Raw genomic sequence first — 19976 nt, 5'->3', positions numbered from 1 at the left:
CCAATGCTACCAAAGAAGGACAACTTCCAACTCTGTCTTACGGACCATTGATACTCGATTATGCCAAAGTTTTCCTGGGAGTATAATCGAAACTCCTGTCTTGTTAGATAACCCCTCAATACCAAACTGCACTCAAGAACGATACTTGTACATGTTACAATAAAAAAAACCAGCTACAAAAAACATGGATATCCTAATGTACCATTAGTCTCCCTTTCACTCAATCTTTGAGAAGGGGACATAAACAAGGAAAATGACTAAGGATAAAGATGGTGAACAGTGTCAAAAATCTCAACAACTGAAATTACAAGTGATTAGTCAAGTAACTCAACTTTGATGAATGATGAACACACACACAAGATTCAAATAAGTTTCTAGATGAGTGGGTCTTGGTTCTTCATTGTTATCAAGAGCTTGATCAAATTCTCAACAAGATTAATCAACTCATTCTCAAATTCACACAGAAACAACAACCAAATTGCACAAAACAAGATGCAACAAAAAGATAAAGAATTGACCTGGATTCAATATTAAAAGTTAGTGTTTGGAGAAGAATGGTGTAAAGATGAACACACTAAGAAGAGAAGACCAAAATCACAATTTTTGTCTCTATGAATCACCATAGATTTCCCACAATTGTTACTTTCACCAAAAGAAACAATCATTTAAATAAGTGATGGAAAATTTGATATTTTGATGTTTGATTCGAATCAAGAAGGGTTTTTTATTCGAATCAATATGGACAGAGTCAAAAGAGGCACTTTTTAAAGCTAATGATTCAAATCATTATTTGCACTTGATTCGAATCAAATGAGATTATGATTCGAATCATGTTCAATTTTTAATTTGAATCATTTGATCCATAATGGGTTTCCAATTTTCAAATAGGTGAGTGATTCGAATCAAATATAACACATGATTCGAATCAAATATCAAATAATCAAAATTCAAATCTTGTAACTTGTGATTCAAGCTACTCATGTGGAAATGAAAAAATAATGACTTTCATAGGCTCAAAAAATAAATAGCTAACAAGGATCAAATGAATATAACATTAAATGTAAAGGGTTCTTAGTGGTACAATTTAGTAGCTGAAGTGATTACAAACAAATAGAAAGAATAGTACAATCACAAATGAATTGAAATATCAAACAAATTACAAATACGCAATGAAACAGTAATCGAGTTGTAAAACATCAAAAAATGATAGATACTTAAAACACGTAAATTATACCAAATGATACTATTGCTTTCATAGCATACTCGAAAACTTTGGATCTATGTGATCAGGCGCAAAGAAGAAGTATTTTCAATCTTTAAGAGATTCAAAATGCTAGTCAAAAACTGCTCTTTATATGGTAATGATCATGAGGTAATTGCTTCTTACACTCCTTAATATAATGGAATAGCATAAATAATAAACTGGGTCATATTGGATATGGAAAGATGCATGTTAAAACAAAAGAACCTGTCAAAACCCTTACGGGGTGAAATAGTTACTACTGTTATTTATATTATGAACTTTGACAAACGACCATCAATGAGTCATATGAAGGTGTTTGACTCTATTTTCTACAAACATGTTCTTGATTCTAGGAGAAAAAAGCTTGATGATAAGAGTAAACCTATGATTCTGGTAGGATATCATAAGAGTGAAACATACAGGTTATTTAATCCAATGAATGATAAGATCATTATGAGTCGAGACATTGTGATTGATGAAAACTCTGTTTGAGATTGAAATTCAGGTGATGCAACTAACAATCCATTTATGAGCTATGACTTTGATGAAGAAAGTAGTGATCATGAAGAAATTCTTGTTAATAACATTCCAGTCACAGTCAGAGTCGAAGCAGAAAATAGAGAGGGTGTTGTACATCCTAGAAATTATTTGGCCGTCTGAGGTATGAAACCGAAATTTCTAACTTTGTCGAGATATCTATTTTTGGGCGAGATGGTCATGAAGGAATCTCAGGCTGACACACATAGTCCGACCCCAGATGACAGATAACCGGATTGTGATATGACCGACGTGTAGCCCGAGATTCTCAAAGCCGATTTATGAGTCACTAGGTCCGAGGGGTGAAAGTCAGATACTTGAAAGATAACTGAGTTGCTACTTATAAAAAATAAGAGGCCGAATCATAGAGATCTTAGAGGCACGCTCCTAGATAATATGTAAAAATCACTATAATAACTAATGGTATGTACATCCAAGATTCAAATATTCTTAGGATGACTTAGTTGGACAGGATGCATCCATAAAGTATTCTAGAAGGGATAGCCAAAGGCTAGTCATCGGTTATAAAGTTAAGAAATTATCTGTTACAACATTCTTCCATAAATTGTGGAGTATTATGTCATCAATTTAAGAGACGAATGTAACTGTTATCCTAATAATGACCATCAAACCATTCTTATGTCATAAAAATAATAATAAAGGGAGTCTTTTGGATGCTAGGGGAGAGAGTAACGATATAAATATAAATGAGGAGGTCTTGGAATATAGGGCGACATGATGAAAACATAGAAAAGAGTAAAGTTACAAAATAAAAAATCCTTGAACCATCAACAATGGTGGCCATGAACCTCTTACCCATTAGAGACACTCCAACCAGACATTCACGACCTTCCCCTAACTAGCATCAAGGAAGTTAACCAATTTTAATGTTTTTAATCAAAACATTCACCGTGGGGTCGTGGTAAAACTTTCTCAGACCATACAATAATTTTAAAGATCTAGATAATCATGTTATGCTCATGACGATCAGACAATAACAGTGGGTTACTCCGCTCAATCAAGTGATGTCCGATCATTTTTGTTGATAACCTGAAAGATCTCCACTTGGGTGGTGAAAAACTGCCCAACTATGATACACTGCCTACAACTCGTATCTACTCGATTTTTGACACCGACTCGGATATGAAAACATGTTCCCTTAAAGTGATTTCGAACTAGATCGATCGCGATGGAACACGCTTTGCCAAAGTTGACGCATAGCATACTTTGGGAGCGCCGATTATGTACTCGATTGGTAGTGCATCACATACGCCTTTGGGAGCGCCGATCATCAGTGGTGTTGTAGTATTAGGAATTTGGTTAAAAATGACAAAATGTATTTTAGACTTGCATCAAAACACACCTTTATCTTGTGTGGTTTATTGTTCTAGGTGTTAGGCATACATCCAGAGGCTATTTCGTTTGATTATAATGTGTCTGCTATGTTTAAAGTTTCTAGATAGTATCAACTGCGTTATACTCAAAAATATGTCATAATGAGTGAGTTCTCAGGAAATACTGGCCGTGAATTTTGATATTGGACTAATCTAATTTCATAATGATAACTTCTGATATATTGTGCCAGAGATCTGGTTGTTATATTGGAATATCGCAGGGTACATATCAGATTGAGATCTAGTGGTTAATCCACTAGAACATTGCGTAGAGATCTAATGTTAACTTATACAGCCATGTATTATCTTTTTTAGATATCTTTTACTTACAGAAATAATGTATTGTTTTCTTACATAAATAACTTGTTGCGTCAAAGTAAACAACACATCCATGTGGCGAAACAGGTAAGATCCCGCCGACATTTAAGGCAGTTGCAGCAAACGGACACACGGTCTCACCAATGACTGGATGAAATTGCAGTTTTGGAAAACACTCTTATCAGTGGTAACTCCGATGTCACTACGATGTGGTTTCTTCTTAAACCAACTTCAAGTGATGAAAGTTAACTTGATAATTCTGAACAAGGATTTTCAATATGACTAGTATGTTTGCACTATAACGCATTCAGTTCTGTTTATATTATGTTCCAAACATTTAAGAGTTCGATTTATGTTTCCTTTTAATGGTTGACACATGTAGCATCTTAAGTCAATCTAAATAATCATCATGCTCATGCTTAAAGTTAAAGTTAAGCGTACAATCTGGTATGTTAAGGAGGTAGTTCTGGTTTTCATATTTATTAACATGTTTTAAGGATACAATTTATGCACATCCTCCTCTATACAGAGTGACTTCGAGGGGGTTCCGTATCAGCATCATTTTTATCGTTTTTATCGTTTTTATATAAGGATGCTGCATGAAATGATGGCTGGATACATGTTACAGTCTATTTCTTGTTGGAAATCCTCTAAAATTTATGGAGAATTTCAATCAATCTTGATGAATAAGATTGTTATCACCCACACAATGACAATAAAAAGAAAGAACAATGAAGAAAGAGAGTTACTCTCTCTATTTCGCCACATGGATGTGTTGTTTACTTTGACGCAACAAGTTATTTATGTAAGAAAACAATACATTATTTTGCAACTGCCTTAAATGTCGAGTATTCATAATATTGTAACCCTTATTTATGTAAGAAATAGAGTATTCATAATATTGCAACTGCCTTAAATGTCGGCGGGATCTTACCTGTTTCGCCACATGGATGTGTTGTTTACTTTGACGCAACAAGTTATTTATGTAAGAAAACAATACATTATTTCTGTAAGTAAAAGATATCTAAAAAAGATAATACATGGCTGTATAAGTTAACATTAGATCTCTACGCAATGTTCTAGTGGATTAACCACTAGATCTCAATCTGATATGTACCCTGCGATATTCCAATATAACAACCAGATCTCTGGCACAATATATTAGCAGTTATCATTATGAAATTAGATTAGTCCAATATCAAAATTCACGGCCAGTATTTCCTGAGAACTCACTCATTATGACATATTTTTGAGTATAACGCAGTTGATACTATCTAGAAACTTTAAACATAGCAGACACATTATAATCAAACGAATGCCTAAAACTAAGGGTTACTCTCTCTATTTATAGATTTAGGTTAACTTGGACCTCAAGCCAATGCCTAAAACTATAAAAACCCAAAAATAGCTAACACTACTTACCACACTAGGTGGTTGGGCACTTCCCTGCTTCTGACGAGCAACCTACTTCGACACAAGGAATTACAATTCAACACACCACCTAATTCATTGTGTCTAAACTATCTACATTCATCATAGCTCTTAGCCTTCTGAACACTTCGACCTGCACTCCCTTCGTCATGATGTCTGCAATCTGATTCTCAGTTCTGCAGTGTTCCACATTCATCTTCCCATCTGCTACATGCTCTCAAAGATAATGAAACCTCATCTTGATGTGCTTGCTTCAACCATGTGCTATCAGATTCTTTTCCAGATTGATAGCTGACATGTTGTCGATCTTCATGGTAATTGCTCAATGACTCTTCGATGTTATCTCTTCGACCATATTCACCATCCATGTTGCTTGACATGCACAAAGAGAAGAAGTTATGTATTCTGCTTCGCATGACGATAATGCCACTACTGACTCTTTTCTCGAACTCCAAGCAACTGGTGCACCACCTAGCATAAACACATAATCAGCTGTGGATTTTCGATCCTTAGCATCACTACACCAACTTGAGTCGGTGTATCCCACTAATTTGCATTCTTTTCCTTCATCAGCTGCAGGAAACAAAATGCCATAGTCGAGAGTTCCTTTCAGATACCTTAGTATCCTCTTCGCTGCTGCTAGATGTGATACCTTTGACTTCTGCATGAACCTACTTACCATACCTACACTATATGCTAAGCCAGACCTTGTGTGACAAAGGTATCGAAGTGACCCAATAAGTCTTTTATATTAGGTTGGGTCGACATCATCTTCATCTGAGTCTTTCGACAGTTGTAATCCGGGTTCAGCTGAAGTCGAAGTTGGGTTGCAATCTTGCATCTCAAATCTCTTGAGAATTTCGCCTGCATACCTTATTTGGTGCATCATCAAACCTCTACCACTCTTGTAGAATTCGATGCCAAGGAAATATGAAATGTCACCCAGATCTGACATTTCGAATTCCTTGTTGAGATCACCTTTGAAGTCTTCGATCTCCTTCTTGCAGCTACCTGTTATCAACAGGTCATCGACATAGAGACATAGTATAAGCAATTTACTATTGCTTCTTCTTACATATACTCCATGTTCGAATTTGCACTTCACAAATTTCTTCTCCCTTAGGAAGCAATCTATTTTCTTGTTCCAAGCTCTTGGAGCTTGTTTAAGTCCATACAAGGCTTTATGCAACATGTACACCTTTCTTTCTTCGCCAAGTTTCACAAATCCAACTGGTTGTGCAACATAAACTTCTTCATCTAGTGGGCCATTAAGGAATGCACATTTCACGTCCATCTGGCACATCTGCCAGTTGTTCATGTTTGCTAGACCAACAATCAACCTAATTGTTTCGATCCTAGCAATAGGTGCCAAAACTTCATCGAAGTCGATTCCTTTTTTCTGAAGAAATCCTTTCGCCACAAGTCTCGCCTTATGTCGAGTCACTTCTCCTTTGGGATTCAACTTCACCTTGTATACCCACTTCACATTGATTGCCTTCTTATTTTGGGGCAATTTGACAAGTGACCAAGTGTTGTTGACTTCGATTGACTTCAGCTTTTCGTCCATTGCTTTCATCCACTTCGAATCTTTTAATGCCTCAGCTGCATTGACAGGTTTGACATCTGCGTAGAAAGCATAGTGTACCAGCTCACCTTCTTCATCGACCACATCATCTGATGTAATCACACATTCTTGCAATCTTACAAGCATGTGTCTTGTTCTTTGAGGTCTGCTTGTACTTGCTTCACCTCTGACTTCTTCTTGTCAAACATCTCTTTCGACTTCACTAGTTGGTTCATCATAAAAGACTCTTAGTGAATCTTTCTTAACATTCTCAGTCCAATCCCACTCCTTAAGCTCATCTATGATCACGTCCTTGTTGATCACTACTTGGTTATTCACTGGGTCGAACAACTTGTATCCTCTAGTAGAATGATATCCTATTAGGATCATCTGTCTAGACTTGTCATCAAGTTTTCTTCTCAACTGATCTGGCACGTGTCTATGTGTTATAGATCCAAACACCCTCAGATGACTCAAGCTAGGCTTGACACCAGACCAACATTCTTCTGGCGTGATTCCTTCTAGCTTTTTCGTCGGACATCTGTTCAGGATATATGTCGCAGTCGACACAGATTCTCCCCATAATTCTTTGGGTAAATGCTTGCCTTTCAACATACATCTAACCATATTCATAATGGTTCTATTCTTCCTTTCTACGACTCCATTCTGCTGTGGAGTGTAGGGTGGCACCACCTCACACACAATCCCTTCTTTCACACATAATGCATCGAAGTATTTCGACACATATTCTCCACCATCATCAGTTCTCAAAATCTTGATCTTTCGACCGCTCTGTCTTTCGACCATAGATTTAAACTTGGAAAATACCTCGATCACTTCACTTTTCTTCTGGATCAGGTAATACCACAGTTTTTGATTGAAATCATCTATGAATGTAACAAAGTATTTGTTACCTCCAATAGAATCCACCTGGAGAGGACCACATACATCAAAGTATACGACTTCAAGAATTTCCTTCGACTTGCTTCCTGCATCCTTACTGAAGTTGTTCTTATGCTGCTTTGCTTGCATACATTCTTCACAAGCTTCGTTTGGAATGTCGATTTCTGGTAATCCTGAAACCATATTTCTTCTCTTCAAATATCTGGTGTCTTTGAAATTGAGATGGCCAAGTCTGTAATTCCATATCCATTAATCTCTGATGGCTGCTATTGCAAGACACTTATGCTCCATCACATTTAGTTCAATCTTGAAGGTTCTATTCTGAGACATTGGAGCCTTCAAGATCAACCTTCCATTTGAGTCAAGAACTCTCATCATCTTGTCTTTGATCGACACCTTATAGTTCTTTTCGACCAATTGCCCTATGCTGAGCAAATTACTCTTCATGCCTGGTATGTACAACACATTTGAAATTACTAACCTCTTGCCATCTTTCCTTATAATCAGAACATCACCAACACCTTCAGCTTCTAGACTGTTGTCATTTGCAATTTTCACCATGTTCTTCATTGAGGGCTTTATGTTGACAAACCAATCTTTTCTTCCAGATATGTGTGATGAGCATCCTGAGTACAAGTATCACTGTTCCTTGAATCTCTCTTCTTCTCTTGTTGTAACCATCAACAAAGTCTATTCTTCTTCATGTTTCGCCAACTTTGCATAAGTTTCTTGATTCTTTTGCTTTTCTGGACAATTACTAGAATAGTGACCATGCCTTTGACAATTGTAACACTGAATGTGACTCTTGTCTGGCTTTTGACCACCACTTATTCGTCTACCTGCAACACCACCTCTTTGGTTGCCTTGGTTCCAGGGTTTTCTCTGATTCGATCAGTTTCTTTCTTGCTGATTTCGACCAGTCGAATTGTTATAACCTCCTCTGCCTTTGTTGCCATTCCAGCTGCCTTTGCCTTTTCTTTCTTTTGATGATTGAGCCTGCAAAGCCATATCACTCTTCGACTTTCCTGCAACTCTTTCAGCCATTCTTTGTTCATGAGATTCAAGCATCCCTTGAAACTCTTCCTTTGTCAGTTTTGACAGATCTTTCGGCTCTTCTATGGCTACTACCACGTGGTCGAACTTTGGAGCCAATGACCTCGAGATCTTTCTAACAACAGATCTTGATGTCAACACTTCTCCACATACCTTGATTTGATTCACCAATTTCATAACCTTGGTGAAGAAATCGGTTATGCTTTCATTGTCTTCCATCTGAATCAGTTCATACGTTCTTTTGTGAGTTTGTAACCTCACCTCTTTCACCTTCTCCGCGCCTCCAAACGATTTCTCCAGAATTTCCCATGCTTCTTTCACTGACTCTGCATCACTAACTTTTTCAAAGTTATCTACATCAACACATTGATGGATTATACAGAGAGTTGTATAATCTTTCTTCTTCAATTCTTTATGTGCAGCCTTTTCTTGATCTGTCATGGCTTCTGCAAGCGTTGCTACTCCTTCCTTCACAAGATGCCAAAGATCTTGATAACAGAGCACAACCTTTATTTGCTTGCACCAATTCTCATAATTGTTGTTCTTGAGAATCAGAAGATTTGCTGGAAAATTCCCGTTTGGATGATTCGTTGCCATTGTGATTTTCTTCCCACAAATTGATTAATCGGAGCTCTTGATACCAAATGTTGGAAATCCCCTAAAACCTATGGAGAATTTCAATAAATCTTGATGAACAAGATTGTTATCACCCACATAATGGCAATGAAAATAAAGAACAATGGAGAAAGAGAGTGTATAGAACGACGAAGGAGAAGAGTAATATAATTCTGCAGAATTTCTCTCTGCCCACAAACTATGGAAAACTTCTTATTCACTTTACAACTGCAAAATACTGTGAATACAATGTTATGAATACTCTATTCACCTCTATTACAAAAATAATGGTTACTCTCTCTATTTATAGATTTAGGTTAACTTGGACCTCAAGCCAATGCCCAAAACTATAAAAACCCAAAATTATAAAAGCCCAAAAATAGCTAACACTACTCAACACGCTAGGTGGTTGGACACTTCCCTGCTTCTGTCGAGCAACCTGCTTCGACACAATGAATTACAATTCAACATTTCTATCTTTGAACATTTACAAATTTATAAGAGATTCTTTAGATTGGTCATGCTTTGGAGAAATTACAGCTTGCTCTTTGAGCGACAAATGTTTTCGACAATGCTATGCATGGTATTTGATTTAAGCATCAACGTCATGCCTTATAAATATATTCCTTATGGGTCATTATGTTTATTATTGTAAAATGTACTCATATCATAAGGGAATTGGTTAGTATTTTGCAATCAGGTAACTTGCAGAAAGTTCATGTGAAGTTATTGGTATAGATAGGTAATTGTGTATCTTGAATGTAAGACACATATTAAAATTGCACCCTCATCCTCATTGTGTTTGTTTGTACATACTATGTCATACTTCAGGTGGATTTGTAACATGTTGTTTAGTGATGAGTTAAAAGCTTACTTAGCTTACATTTCTTTAAGAATATATAGGTTGTGACCTTGTGTAGAAATGTGAGTTGAATACTGCCGGTAACATCAGTTTATGTGACCTGGAATAGTGAACTGTGTCCATGTTACTGAAAATAAAATGACACTAGCTTTTCACATCAGAGTAGCATGACTAGTAGGTAGGGGATGTTACCTATGACACTTGGAAACATACAGAACTTTGACTATCTAGAGTCAAGCTGAGTGAGCCCATATTGAAACTATAGTGCAAATTACTTGTAGAAAGGTAACCTTTATTGAATATTATATTGGTTTATCTGTGATGTTGCTAGTAACTACTAGCAACCTTGTTTGTGCTGTCATATGGTATGCTTTTTAAGGATACATTTAAACTGCATTTACTGATTATTTAATGTGTACCCATTCAAGCTCTTGATAGGAACGATATTGGAAAAGGTTCAGGAGAACGGCTTTATGATTGTTATAATCCACAGACATAAATCAAAGATCACAAGTAAGATCAAAGCTACCGATAAGCCAATTATTGTTTCAAACAATTATTTTTGGATAAGGCGAGCTGAGGTCTTTTCCATTTGTAATTACTTTAAATAATTATTCAGAACTTACATTAGGAAAAAGGGTGTCGCTCATTTACTCTGCGAGGGCGGGAGGTACCTCCTCTTTTCTAAACTTGTAAAATTATGTAGGTCGGAGTAGAGACCAGACAGAGACTTACCTCCAATAAAAGTAAAGACCAAGAATGACGAAGACCTTCACAAGGAGGCATAATCGGATTCGGACGGATAACGTTTAATAAAACCTCTAGCCTAATTAAAGTCCAATCGCACTTAAATCCTCTAGCATAATCAACTTCGGTCGGGTAACGTTTAATAAAACCTCTTCCCTAACTAAACTCCAAGCGCACTTGAAGCCTCTGGCATAATCGTCTTCGGTCGGGTCATGCAAAATAAAAGCCTCTGACATCCATTTTGTCAACCCCCCATGGGGCTCTGAACGTCGGTCATGCAAAATAAAAGCCTCTTACCTCCATTTAACGTCAACCCCCCATGGGGATCTGAACGTTAGTCATGCAAAATAAAAGCCTCTAACCCCATTTAATGTCAACCTCCATGAAACTCTTAACGTCAGTCATGCAAAATAAAAGCCTATGACCTCCATTTAACGTCAACCCTCTATGGGACTCTGAATGTCGGTCATGCAAAATAAAAGCCTCTGACCTCCATTTAACGTCAACCCCCCATGGGAGTCTGAACGCTAGTCATGCAAAATAAAAGCCTTTAATCCCCATTTAATGTCAACCCCCCACGAGACTCTGAATGTCGGTCATGCAAAATAATAGCCCCTGACCTCCATTTAACGTCAATCCCCCATGGGGCTCTGAACGTCAGTCATGCAAAATAAAAGCCTCTGAACTCCATTTAACGTCAACCCCCATGGGGCTCTGAACGTCGCCGGTCATGAAAAATAAAAGCCTTTGACCTCCATTTAACGTCAACCCCCCACGAGGCTCTAAACGTCGGTCATGAAAAATAAAAGCCTCTGACCTACATTTAACGTCAACCCCTGATGGGGCTCTGAATGTCGATCATGAAAAATAAAATCTTCTGACCTACATTTAACGTCAACCCCCGATGGGGCTCTGAATATCAATCATGCAAAGTTAACATACCTCTGACTTTAAGCGGTTTGATTAACTTACCACTGACCAAATATTCGACATGATCTACTCGGATTTAGCTGGTCTGTGTTTGGGATAATGAGACTCCTCAAATCATTAAGGCCCAATATTGGGGCTTAAAATCTATAAAGTATAAACTCCATCTAAAAAGACAAGCTGACTCTCTCGGAGCCGACCATTTCATCTGATTTCCATTCAAACAAATAAGTTCTTATCAAGGAGATAAAAATGTATTAGGACTAAATATCCAAAAGGATTAACATGGTCACAACTAAGACAATATCATAAAAGCTTGATTCATGTTCAAGAGTGAATCGCTGGTTCGTTAGGAATCATTATCCTATATATATCCCAACCAGGGTGCATGAACCCGAATTCAATGGTCTAGGGGTGACCGAATCTTATTTAATCATAGTATTATGAGGGAATTAGGTAACAGATCCCATATTACAACTATAATCAAAACCTATATGGGGTAGCACAAACCTAAGAACAAGACCAAGCATTGGAGTGATTAAAACAAAGCTTCAATAGATCGGAGACCCCTAGGGCTCTCTGACTTCTCGATATCTGGAACTCACCGAGTTTTACGATGACTAAAATGTTCGAGAACCCCTGGGGCTCTCTGATTTCTCAATACCTGGAACTTGCCAGGTTCTACAACAACCATAAGTCAAGACCTTATTGGGACTCTCTGATTTCTCTATGACCAGAACCGGGTTCTAAAAAGACACTATATCAAGAATCTACTAGGAATCTCGAACTTCTTTTTTAAATACATGGTGTTCTCCGACATCATTGAAATTGTAGGTCTTTCAAAGATACACTTGGGGCTTACCCTTCTCCTTAGAAAAACAAAAATACGCTTTGGGCATAAAGGTAAGGTGATTATCAAAGATCAATAGAAGTAAATTAAAATACAACATTGTCATAAATCCAGGCAGCTCAATAGAATCCAAACATAATTATAAGAGAAAGAGAAAGAGAGAGAGAGAGAGAGAGAGAGAGAGAGAGAGAGAGAGAGAGAGAATATGGCAAAAAGAGATGCCTCATGTTATAAAAGAAATGTCATGTCCGGTCACGTCATTGTGTCGGTTTAGAAAGTGCATGCAAGTAATAGTAGACTGAGTTATACCTTATCTTCAATGGAGAATAATGTTTCGGGCTTCTTTTGTCCAAACATTTTATCCTTTCAGGATTCATGCATGGGGGGCTTATGTACATCTTGAAAATTATTTTCCCGATCGAGGTTTGAAACCATAATTTCTAACTTTGCTGAGATGGTCATGAAGGAACCTTAGACTGGCACACATAGGCCGACCCCAGATGACGAACAATCAAATTATGATTTAGTCGGTGTGTAACCCGTGATTCTTAGAGCCGAGTTATGAGTCACTAGGTCCGAGGGGTGAAGGTCGGGTACTTGAAAGATAACTGAGTTGCTACTTATAAAAAAGAAAAGGCCGACTCATAGAGATCTCAAAGGCATGATCCTAGACGATATATATACAAATTAGTATAATAACTATAGGGTATATACATCTCAGATTCATATATGATATGGATGGCTTACTCAGACATGAAGCATCCATATTAGATTCTAGAAGGGATAGCTAAAGGCCAATCATCGGTTATGAGGTTAAGAAATCATCCGTTACAACATTCTTCCAAAAATTATAGAGTATTATGACATTCATTTAAGGGACGACTGTAACTGCTATCCTACTAATGACCATCAAAACATACTTATGTCATAAAAAATAATTATAAAAGGAGTCTCTTGGGATCCTAGGGGGGGGAGAGAGTAGCAATATAAATGAGGAGGTCTTAGAGACCAAAATAAGGGGACATGATGAATAATATAGAAAAGAGTAAACTTACTAAAAACCTTGGACCATCAACAATGGTGACCATGAACCTCTTCTCATTACAGACACTCCAACTAGAGATTTACGACCTTCCCTAGCTAGCATCAGAGAGGTTAACCAGTTTTAATGTTTTTGGCAAGAGTATGTGTTTGTAACACAAGTTAAAGACCTCAATGAATCAGAGTTCTCCCAGCAAGACTTCAAGACTATTAAGTGGTTGGTGATGATGAAGTCACACCAGATGGAGATTTGATTCATTTCTCTTTACTTGCAGGTGTTGAGCTAATCAAATATAGTGATTCCTTAAGGAATAAACACTGGAAGGAGCCTATGGTCAAAGAGTTACAAGCGATCGAAAGAAATAATACATGGGAGCTAGTCAAATTTCCAACACATGCAAAAGCTATCAAAGTGAACTGGGTGTTCAAATTGAAACACAATCCTGATGGGTCGATAGCAAGAAAAAAGGCAAGACTAGTAGCTCAAAGATTTCTTTAGAGCGAAGAACTTGACTACTCTGAAGTATATGCACCAGTAGAAAGATTGGAGACTGCCAAATTGGTGGTAGCCATGGTATGCAAGCAAGGGTGGTTGATATTTCACTTAGATGTGAAATCAATTTTTTTGAATGGTCCCCTAGATGAAGTCGTATATGTCACACAACCTCTTGGGTTTGTGATACAGGAGGAAGCACGAAAAATGTATAAGTTTCACAAAGCCCTTTATGGTCTCAAACATGCACATATGACACGGAGCAAGAAAATTGGCTTATACTTAGTCGAATTAGGATTCATCAAATGCAGGTCTGAGTATGGTGTATATGTACATTTTATGACACAAGATATAACCATCATTTTATTATATGTCAATGACTTTTTAGTAACTAGAAATAGTATGAAGAACTCGTCGAAGTTTAAGGTGTTGATGAAGATGGAATTTGAAATGTCGGATCTAGAAAACTTGTCATATTTCATAGGCGTGGAATTTCAAATTACCGAGCAAGGTATGATATTGTATCAAAGGAAGTATGTCACAAAAATACTCATGATATTTAGGATGGATGATTCAAATCTTGCATCCTCACCTTTCGAACCTAATATGAAACTAGAGAAGCATGGAGAGGAGGACAAGATCGATGTCACTTTATTCAAACAAATTGTAGGATCTATGAGGTATGTGTCCAATAACATACCTGATATAGGTTTCTCAGTCAGGTTGGTAAGCAGATACATGGATGAACGAAAGGTGTCACACATGAAGGTTGTAAGAAGAATATTGAGATACCTAAAAAGACCAATAAATCGTGGAATCTTGTTTCCACGAGATTCTGACAGCAAAGAATATGTGATTAATTGCTATTCAAGTGCTGATTGGTGTAGAGATTCTAAAAGCAAAGATACAGTGAAGTGATGCACATGTGTGGTGACTAGCTTCCGAATCAAGGATCCATTTTCCAATACTTACACTATTACAAGATAAAGTATTGCAAGATAAAGGAAACCTATAATGCATGTCTTTGTTATAATTAGGGTATGGGCAAGTGATTTGGTTGAGAAAACCTAATTAGAAGCATCATGGGAAAGATGTTTATTAATTCTATATCATTAAATATCATTGACGAGCTTCTCATATATTTCACGAGTCAAATGAGGAGGAGCTGTTTTGATTAAGGCTTGCAAATAATGAACCATCACGAAAATCACTCCCTTCATGTGCAACACCTTGAGCAATAAAATAATTTGAACGTTGCAGGTGAAATGACAAACCATACTTTTTGTAATAGGTATCTATGATGTGAATAGTGTGATTACAATTATTCTATACTTGAGGTTTGGAACCTGACCAGTAGAAGAATACTTTTCAGATTTTAGGTTAAAATGTTTAGAATCGAAAGCATTAACGAGGGATTTAGATGAAGGAGAAGGGCGATGCAAAATGCAGCGGAATTTAAAATTTCTCCTTTAATGATCCTTACGAATGGGCATGATTAGTGACATAATCGTTACCTCTTGTGGCGATTGTAACCTTTGATGCAGATCTACGGAGCGATCACGAACGTTGAACGATGACAACGCCTCTACTCAGTCCACACGAACAGATTCCTTCAATCTCAGTGCTAGCTGCTACGAATGAAGGCTTTGAGTGAGAGAGAGAGAGAGAGAGAGAGAGAGAGAGAGAGATAGAGAGAGAGAAACGAAATTGCAACTGCACTAATGCTTCTACACAAGGGTTCTATTTATAGAACCACTTGTGTGGGCTGCAAGCTAAAAAGCCCACTCAAGTGTATATGGCCCATATCTTGTAATATGCCAAAATCACTTAAGCGCGTGGTACCTTACCATATTTCGTATTCTACTTAAGTACACCGTACCTTACGATGTTCTACAATTCACTTAAGGGCACCGTACATTACAGTATTCCTTAGTTACTCTATGTCTCATCAATCTGTCCTTTGTGTGTGACCTTGTAGGTTTTCGCGGCATTGGCAATTATATTAAATCACGTATTTAACATAATAAACAGTGAGCGTATCTAGCAGCACATCACTGCTACCCAAGACACGAAAATGTCATGTGATCTGACAAATCCTTCTGTGATAATAATTATGTGTATAATTACCCTTTTGCCCTTATGTCTATATTGAACACAAGGCATAGACCGTGTCATCCTTGTCCAGTTCAATATTGGGCCCATAGACATTTATCCTGTTACGCAGGATGGGCAAATTCCATCTAGGTCACTCATGTCCCTTAGCATGCTTCGTGGAGTACCCATCAATTGTCTTTATGGTCATCCAATTACGAACAACATTTGATCAGCAATAAGGCACTCGACTCTACATCTATGGTCCATAGTGGTTTCAGGTCGAAGGGTGGTATACACCATTATCACCATGAGAATAACTTATGACACTTTACATAACATTCTATATAGTATTCTCATAGCGGGTCAATCCAGTATAAATATCACTCTTAATATTCATACCTATGTTTAAGACTTGATAACTCCTTATCCATGATCAATGAGATGTGATCATCAGTCTATATACATAATAGTCTTAATGCTTTAATGTTATCCCACTTCACAATAAAGCTCGACTATGGATATTTTAAGAATAATGTCCTTATGTTTAATGTGATCTCATGATTAAGTCACACTTGATACATTAAACGGACTATCTATTCTAGGGAATTTATTAGACAAACATAATAAAGAAAAAGCCTTTTATTATTAATAAATAATTCGATACAAGTACCAAAAGTATTGGCCTCTAGGGCTTACACCAACATTAGAATCATCAGAAACAACAATGATGTTAGTCCTTTCATATTGAAGAACAAAAAGAAAATGTTGATTGAAAGCAAAATCTTTTATTTAAAACCCCTAAAATTGTCACTTAAACTAGTTAGGAAACACATAAAATGGAGTAATTGATAGTTATGATGAGAAAAACGCATGGCTTCGTAGGAACACTTAACATGACAAGTACAAGTAGGGATTGACATATCAATCTCCAATTCCTCCTAAAGAATTTTGAGTTCAGAGTAGAACTCAGTCACGGTATGTGAATCTTATTTAAGAGCCTAGATCTCCTATTGAAGCTGAAACACACGAACAAGAACACCCTGAGAAAATGACTCCTTCAAATCAAGGAAAACTTTTGCAACATTCTGCACGAACACTAGCATTCTCCATGAACACAATGGATTGAGAAATAAATATGTCAATTGAATTCATAATTCAAGAATCGATGAACATGTTGCAACAATTCTAACTAAAAATTGAAGGATCAAACAAATTAGTTGGAATTTGAATGATGCCATTGAGAAACTCAAACTTCAATTTAGCACGTAAAGCACGATACATGGATCTGGCCCAGGAATGACAATTTGAACTAGTGAGAACTCGAGTGACAGAAACAAAAGAGGGACCATATCTAGGGTGAACGAAATAGGGACTCATCGGATCCAAAAGAGGGTCCACTGGTCGAGGTGAAGCAATCTAAGGCAGCTTGACGAAGGTCAGAATCAAGGAACTAGATCTAATAAGCGAATTATTACCATATTAAGTGTATTCAGATTTACAAAAGAAGAGATAAGGAGAATATAAATTATATTATTTTCTCTATATGGAAGTGATGATTGCATCTCTTATTTAAGGATGATGAATATTTACACATTACACACCTCATTCTAACAAGCTACTAGAAGAGAGGGAAAATACAAATAAAGATATAACACATGATCAAAGAGTCCTAGTGGTATCTAATGTTGAATATCTCACGAGCCAAGTTTGTTCCACTATTATTAGCCGCCCGATTTGGTTACATATCAATGGACTAAATTTACTCACATGCCTTCAATAGTGTCGAATATTAATGTTAAAATAATACAAAAATATTGATAAATATAATTTTGTTTTCTTTTGAAAAAACACATTTCAGTAGTACTGATAATGTCATTTGCATACGCGAGTGACATCCAAAATTCACAAGATCTAAATTCCTAATCAAATTAACCAGAAATAAAAAACAAAAGAATTTGGAATACAAGAAAAGGACAAGGGAATAACAAAGATCTCCAAATAAAAAACAATTACATTATTGGCCCAAATAAATATGCACAATAGAAAGTGATGTCATAAGGGTCCACTTTTCGAGGCTTCTTCCTGCCACATCCCATTTTTGATCTAGTATCCCATATTTTGTAATAATGATAATTTTACCCTTCATATTATTTACCTTTCAAATTTTTTACATTCCGTAAAAACTCTCTCTGTAAAAATCGGAAGAGATTAAAAATATGGTGGTTACTTTCAAAATATTCGGTATGAAAATTTTTGCCAGACTCTTTTTATGCTTTTTAACTGGACATTTAAAAACCAGATATGAGGTTTAACCAGATTTTTTGAAAAATCCAGAATTTGCAAGGTTCTATCGTTACTATTACGAGATCTTTTCAAAAATCTGGAAAATTTTGATCTATACCGTTTTTTTTTATAAAAAATCGGTATATCTGATTTTTTGCACAAACCCAAAAATTCGGTAGTTCAATATGCTTCAATTGTGTGGTCAGAATCCCGATGGTTCCCATGTGGATTTACTCAATTTTTCACCACTTAAGTGGTATGTTTTACATAAATGGTTCCTTTTTATTTATGATATCTCTGATATTGATAATTTATTTTGTATATGTTGTAAATGTCAGATATTCCCCTTTTGGGACTGACGTTTTGGCATGGGCATAGTCCGTTGGTAAACATCATGTTATTATTGTTGTTACTATTCATTTTAATACCACACATGAGATGGGAGGGAGGAAAGATAAATTGATTATGGGTTGTTAGAGAGGAGGAAATTACAAGAAGAAGGATGCGATTGTAGGAAATTATACTATGAAAGTGAAATATCGATTTATGCTGAGATGTGAATGACATATTAGGTCGTTTAAAAGATCATGAAAGAGAGTTTGTGAATGACATGACCAAATATAATATGCCTCCCAGACACATAGTTGTTGCTTTGAAGTATAGAGATCCATAAAACCTAACAAGTGTTACCCAGGCCTACAAGACAAAATCTACATACAGGATGAGCAAGAGAGGTTCATTGACTGAAATGCAACATCTGTCGAGTCTTATTAATGAAGATAAATAAATGTACTAGACAAGAAACATGTACTTTTCAAATGTTGTTGCTGATATCTTTTGGACGCACCCTAATTCACTGATGTTGTTGATCATGTTTCATCTTGTGTTAATTTTTTATTGCACATACAAAACAAACATGTACTTATTATACCACTTGCTTCTATTTTGATTTATTACATTCTAAAGTTATTGTAGGTTGTTGTTGATTTAATATACATACAAAAAAAATAGGTGTCAGCTACCACTTCTTGAGATTGTTGGTGTTACATCCACGAAGTTGACATTTTCGATTGGATTTTCATATATGGAACATGAGAAAACTTAATGTGAGCACTATGGAAGTTAAAAGAGTTGTTCGCTTCCGAGAAGTTGCTCCCAAATGTTTTGGTTACTGGATGTGAACTGACGTTGATGAATGTTGTGGAATTTATGTTTCCAAATCTAACTAATTTGTTATGTTTGTTCCTTATATAAAAAAAATGTTAGTATGAAGTGTAAGGAGTATGTCGAATCACATAGGCATGAGCATGTTATGGATATGTGGAACAACATCATATTTTCGAAGACAAGGACTGATTTTTTGGTACACTTAAAGCATTTTGAAGTTGTTTGTGTTGATATTCCAAATTTGTTCAGTATGTGCACGAAACTTTGGACTAATAGAGTCACTCATATAGGGAATATAACAACGAACAATTACATCAATGTGAATATGAATATATTTACATTACTAATTATCAAATAATGATATCTTGTTATGTTTATGTTTTTTAGGGTCAAGTCTACTTTTTTGAGACTAAAAAGTATGTTGACAAGTAGCATGGGATATTTATGTAGAAGT

The sequence above is a fragment of the Lathyrus oleraceus genome, chromosome 4 (genome assembly GCF_024323335.1).
Source record: "Lathyrus oleraceus cultivar Zhongwan6 chromosome 4, CAAS_Psat_ZW6_1.0, whole genome shotgun sequence".
Classification (NCBI taxonomy): domain Eukaryota; kingdom Viridiplantae; phylum Streptophyta; class Magnoliopsida; order Fabales; family Fabaceae; genus Lathyrus; species Lathyrus oleraceus.
The sequence above is the reverse complement of the archived record's forward strand: the minus strand, read 5'-3'. Positions refer to the sequence as shown.